Here is a 7174-nt window from a genome sequence, read left to right as displayed (position 1 = left end):
TCCTTTAACCTTCTCGGTAGGGCCAGGGTGAGTCTAGCACTGCCCTTTAAATTATTTGATCACCTCGTTTTCACCGATGGCCGTATACACTATACAGACCATACGTATGAAAACGATGGCGCGCTCTTTTGTAGAGGTCACCTTTCCCACTTTTTTCAAAAGGAATAAAATGGAGCGGAGAAGTTTAGGACCCACCACCTCCCAATAAGGAGCGTGACCTACACAGCATTGATTTGACCCATTTTTCATTCATTTTAATATTTATAGTTTAATTCAATATATACTAAACTAAATTTATGATTTATGATTTATACTTTGCCAGTAATTTAAGATAGATTTATAAATAAATAAATAAATAGTAATTTAAAATGAAAAATATAATTTTCTTTTCTTAAAAATAATATTTGTGTGAATTGAAATATGTTATTTTTAAAATTTGTATACAATAATGGAAGTTTATAAAGTGTAGACGTAAAAGGTAAAAGGTAAACAATTTTCCTTGTATTATAAGGCATCTCACTGCTTCGTCTAATCACCATAATCATTATTTTGACCCAAACTCCTGAAATCGAACAAATAAAAGAAAGAAAGATAACCAAAAGTAAGTTTGGTCAACTTAGTCATAAATGAATTGAAGTAATACAAATTTTAAGATATATTAACATTACTTATTTAAAAAATAAAAATTTTATGAATAATTATTTTTACTTTTTTTTATTATATATTTTATTAATATAATTAATTGTATTATTTTTTTAATATAAAATAACTCTTTAGTCAGCAACATCAGTATAGTACGTAAAAAAATTATAAAATATAAGTCTTTAAAAAATTAAAATTGTGAAAATAAATAAATTTAACTATTTATATTATATTCTTAATATTTCTATCAACTTAAACTCCTATCAACTAAACCTCTTGACAAAAAGTAATGATTCTAGGAAGAACACCCACCAAAATTGCCTAAGATTGACACTATAGTCAATGAAATTGTGATTTCGCGTTAAAGCATATATAGAGTACTTTTTAGAATTTTCTTTTTAAATATCACTTAAATATAAATATTTTTTAATTTTTTCATCTAATTATTATCTAGTTGATATAATTTTTTCAAAATTTTAAACAAAAAATAATATTATTTTTTCAAATTTTAAAATAAAATAATATTATAATAATATTTTATCTTAATAATATTTTTTATGTAATTTTTTCTTTTTTATTTCTCAAAATCTAATAAAACATTTTAACTCAAACAATTTTATTACTATTTATAAAATTGTAATCTCATCTCATTTCTAGGCATTTATCCCATATGAATGTGTTGCGTGTGTCCTCCTAAATCAATGAAATCTTCTGCGTCGTGTGTAGAGTGGACGGAAAGAATTAAGTAGAAAACCAATGGAAAACCATTTGTTTGGTACATGTTGCGACCTCGAGAGCAGCTTTTAAAAGTTTTGAGACATGCATGCCTCTCACTGCTACGAGAATTATACTCGAATGATGATCAGAAACAAGAAACAGTTGTTTCTGTAACAAATAATTTTAAAGTATTTTTCAGAGTACAGATATATGCTATTCTCATCTTATTATAACATGTCATGTCAATTAAAGTAATAAAATGTGAATATCGCATCATCGGCATTCTAACAATATTGAATACCTAATGATTTTTCTTTTTATAAAATAGTATTGTTGAGGTATATGTGAAGGCTGAAAAAGTATTTGTTAAAAGTTGGCTCGACAATTATCTCGAGTCAAAGTTCGCTCGACGTCGCTCGAGCGAAGCTCAAGTTCGAGAGTCCTGCTCGAATCTCGCTCGACATTTAGCTCGAACGAGATAGAAATCTTAGTGTTCGCTCGACACTCCACTCAAGCCAATATTCATTTGGTTGTTCGCTCGAGGCGCACTCGACACATGTTTCGTGTGATCAAGTATGTCTTTTTACACTCTTATATTTCCCTGCACATCACTGGACCATGATGTCAAATACAAAAAATTAGATCTCTTATCATGCGCTAGGACTAGCACACCCTTACTGATCTTCTAATCTTCTCTAGAGAACGTTACTACAAAACTGTTATCATCAAGCTGTCTCACAGAAATCATATTTTTCTTTAGATCTAGAATATGTCTGACTTGCTGTAAAGTCTACACGCTCATATTTGGAAGTGTGATATGCACATCACTCACTCTCATTACATCCAATATCTCTCCATTAGCCGTATATATCTGTCTAAAATTACCAGTAACATAATTCTATATAATTTCTTAATATTAGGTGCTATGAAATGAAAATTATGAATTCAACACCTAATCATTAATAGGTGGAGTTGACTTGTCTTTTTGTACAAATCATTTATTGTGGAATGCAACTTGTGGCTTTTATTCCCTCACAAGTTGAAGAAGGTGAATGGAGCAGTAATATTTTCTGCAGATCCTTCAGCTTCTTTGTCATAAGGTTCATCATTCACCTACGTAACTAAAAACCAGCACGTGAAACCATGAAAGCAACTTATCTGCACATATACAGCTCTGCCATGATTATTATTTATTTTTTTAATAGAGCGTTTTTTTTTTTTTTTTTTTTAGATCTCTTTAAACAGTGTACCTGGTCCCATTTTTATTTTTTAATCGAATTGATATTCATGAATTTTTAAAATTTAAGAATTAATACTAGGTCGATTACTATTGAAATTAAAATTTTTGATTTTTTGGATCTCGGTTCAGTCTAGTTTGATTTTTTCAATTTTACAGATAAACAAAATCATATTCTATCAAAAGCTTAATAAATGATTGACTCATATGTTTCATTTTATGTTATATTAATTTTATGTTATAGAATTAAAATTTATATATTATATTAGAATTTATATATTATATTAAAATTCAAATATTATATTAAAAATTATAAGATTATTTTATGTTATATCAAATGTTAACATAAAATTAATAGATATGAATAATAAGATTTTAAAATTTTATATTATATTAATTAAAAATTTAGCATATAACATATATAATACAATATAAAAAAATTATATAAAAATATTTATATTAAATTATAAAATTAAAAATAATATATATTATTCAAGTTCGGTTTGGTTCGAAATGATGCTTTAAAAATCAAAATCGAAACCAGACTGATTTTCTACTGGTTTTGCTAAATAGGAACTAGTAGTACTCGACCAAACCCGATCCGATTCATCGTTTCCTGATGTTTTTTAACAGCCTTACTTATAAAGAAAAAAAAAATGGATTCGGCTGATTTCTCCTCTCTTTCTATATATATAAAAATGTTATTCTTTTAGATGTTTTATCATTTTTATTTATATTTCAGATAATTTTTCATTAGCTACTTAAATAATAATCATTTTAAATATATTATATTATTAAATAGAATTATTTTATTTATATGTTAGTATAGAGAACACACCATCCATATTATTATTATATAATTGATAAGACATGATTTAATTTATGATATTTTTTATAAATTAAAACTTGTCACATAAGTAGTACAGAGTATACTCTACACTGACTTATGAATAATAGAATTAAATCAAAATTAGAATTTTTGGATTAAAGAGGACTGAAGATGACAACATTGCATTACTTATAGAAAAATTTATAATTTCCCGCGCGTGTTTGTTTATATTCGGCCCACGTTGCTGGAGTGCGAGTAACGCGCCAAGACATGCGATTGTCACTGTTCGCTTCTAATTTAAAACACAAAAACATTATTATTAATTAATTAATTGGCGTGAAAGGAATCCAATGCTAGCTTCTTCTACTGCCGCCGATCCTTTTTTGTTTTGAGATAAGTTGTGTTTAAATATTGAAGTGAGTTGAGTTGAGATGATAAAATATTATTAGAATATTATTTTTTAATATTATTATTATTTTAAAATTTAAAAAAGTTAAATTGTTTATTATATTTTGTGTTGAAATTTGAAAAAATTGTAATTATGAGTTGAGATGAGTTAAGTAACCAAACGAAACCTAATCGACTTGTAACAGTAAAGGCAGGCAGTTGTTTCCGCTGTTTATCGTATTAAAATATTTGTTTATCGTATTTAGTCCGGCTCAAGTTTACCGTTTTGGTTTTTTTTAAAATTTTTTTAATATATTTAAATATTTTTACAAAATAAAAAAATATTTTAATACACTTAAAAAATCACTTTCTTAATCACTAAATCATTTTTTTGCCAAGCAATCAAATAGAGCGATACAATTGAGAGCAATGTTTTAAATACCATACCGGTCAAGACACTGGAACGAAATATTTCGATACCGGTATCATTTCGGGATAATATTTCGATACCAATACCATTTCGGTACCGGTACCGTTTTGTGTACCGTTTCGGAATAATTTATACTTGGATAAATTATATATATACAAGCATTAACTGTATTCCAAAATAACAACAAAATAAGTCATAAACTCAATACTTCTCAATACAAGCCTTAAATTTTAAGTTACAACTAATATAAAGTTATAAACACCAACATTGTCATGATAAAATTATTAACATCATCACGTCATCAAACATACTCATTCTCATAAAAATACAATAAGGATCAGGATTCGACATGTTAATCAAAATATTTTCATCAACATCATCACCATCATCAACATCAACACCAACATTGTCATTATCTTCCTCATTTAGTGAGGCTAATGGCTCATCAATACTTGCTCAATCTAAATCTTCTCCATCAAGAAGTTCAGATTCTTCACCCACCAATTCTTCCATCAAATCAATGTTTTCAAGATTGATTGGATCTAAAACATCTCTTCCATTTTTTATGCTTCTGTCAAAATAAAATCAAATATAAGTAAAAATGTTATAAATTTTTCAACAGTGAAAACATTAGTATTAAAAAAATTTACCTCTCTCTCAGCTTCAAGTTATAACGAACAAATACTAAGTCATTCAAACGTTTATGCACTAATCTATTTCTCTAATTCGAATGAATAAAATCAAATGTACTCCAGTTTCTCTCACATCCAGTTGCACTACAATATTGACTTAGTACTCGAATAGTAAACTTTTGAAACGTTGGAACCTCGCAATCCAATTGGGTCCACCATGCAACTATAACAATAATGTAATTATAAATTGTTAATTAAATACAAGTAAAAATAAAATAAGATAAAATTTAAAGTACAAAGTCACACTATTTAACAAATGATATTAATAAATGATAATACCTGGATTAATCTTTTCATGCTGGAGGATTGCTAAAGAATGTCCAAACTCACCTACTGCATTCTTATACAAGTCAAGTTCTGTAATGATCTTATATTGATTATCTGGATCAAGTTCCATCTTCATAACACAACTGTTGAAACCTCTTACAACATCATTTTTATTTTTAAAATTGGGACTATAGTAAATTCCAGGATTAAGAAAATAACCCGCCGCATGTAATGGACTGTGAAATTGCCTATCTCATCTAGAATCAACGATCTTAGTGAATGGACTGAATAAACTAATTTTGTTATTGCATCTTGCTTTTATATTCTCTTTGACTCTTTCCATCGCATTATACAAGTATCCTATTGCAGGCTTCTCATCCCCGTCAACAAGTCGTAAAACATGAACTAAAGGCTCACTAACTTTGATAATAAATTGACATTGAGCCCAAAACTCTCTATCTTCTAAAACGATTTCAGTTATCTCATTCCCTATGTTGTTCTTAGAATGACTTGATGCAATCTATTTATCACAAGTAAACATTTGTCTGAGTTCTTTCTTAAACAAGAGCAAGTATTGGATACTTAAAAAATTTGTCGCAAACTTTGTAATTGCAGGACGACACAAATCATAACCTTTGGTAAAGTCTTTTCTCATAAATGCCAAAACTCAACCATGGTTATAGATGAACTTTGTTATCTTTTTTGCTTTTTTTATAGTATCATCAATAAGGGAAAAATATCTTGGATCGAAAAAATTCTCCAACATTAAGTCTATGCAATTAGCTACACATAGGGACCAGTAGAAAGAGCCATACTTCTGTTGTAACTTTTTTCCTGCAGCTTTATAACTTGCATCATTGTCCGTTATGAACTACACAAGATTCTCAGCTCCAATTTCTTGAATAACCTCATCAAATATATTAAACAATATTTTACCATCTTTTCTAAGGCTAGATGTATCAACAGACTTCAAGAACATTGTACCTTTCGGACAATAAACTAGAAAGTTGATTATTGATTGTTGCTTCTGGTTTGTCCAACCATCTGTCATTAGTGAACAACCGGTCTCATTCTAAATCTTCTTAATTTGTTGCAAATAATCTTGAACCTCATCCACAGTCATCTTTAACAAATTTTCTCTCAACTCATATAAAGATGGGCCCTTGAATCCTGGTCCGATGGTAGTCATGGTATCAATAGCTGGTTGATAAAACTTGGATTGAGCCGCATTGAAAGGCGGATTAGCATCATACCACCAACGTGCTACAACCATCTTTGCTTTTACAATCATCTCATTTGAACACATAGAACTCTTAATTGAAGGTTAGGCCCCAGGAGTTGTTCTTGGAGCAAAAAATCTACTCAATCTCCCCACTGACTTTTCAGTTCCAGATTCTTTCAACTTTCCCTTACCTTTTGAAAACTGAGACTGTCCATCCATACTATTACTATCTTCAATATCATCGGATGTTAAATCTATATCGCCTCGAATCTCTAAACTTATTTTTCTTTTATTTTCTTTACTTTTTTTCATTTCATCAAGCAACTCATCCATTTGCCATTTTACATATTCAGAAATCTTTTTACATGCTTCTACATCGCCTGAAATCCCAGCTAGATGATACTTCAACCGAGTGATCCCGCCACCTCTAATTACTTTATTACAATATAAACATTCAATATTATTTCTTGTCCCTGGTACTGCAGGTGCATTGGCCTATGCTGGATCTTCTGATCTTACAGGAGCAAGTATTGGAGTTGAAATCATACCACCGGTTGATTGACAACTAGACATTTTTAACTATTAAAGTATAAAAAATTAACACTTATAAGTAAGCCATTAAGAAGAAACTCATCAAATCTAAACTATTTAGTTTAGCATTCTCTTTTGGATAAAGAATTGTTTTTTAGTAAAATTGGATTAAAGCTACTATATTTATCAGAGATTCAAACATCTATAAAAATATAATCTA

The sequence above is a fragment of the Juglans regia genome, chromosome 7 (genome assembly GCF_001411555.2).
Source record: "Juglans regia cultivar Chandler chromosome 7, Walnut 2.0, whole genome shotgun sequence".
NCBI classification, from domain to species: domain Eukaryota; kingdom Viridiplantae; phylum Streptophyta; class Magnoliopsida; order Fagales; family Juglandaceae; genus Juglans; species Juglans regia.
The sequence above is the reverse complement of the archived record's forward strand: the minus strand, read 5'-3'. Positions refer to the sequence as shown.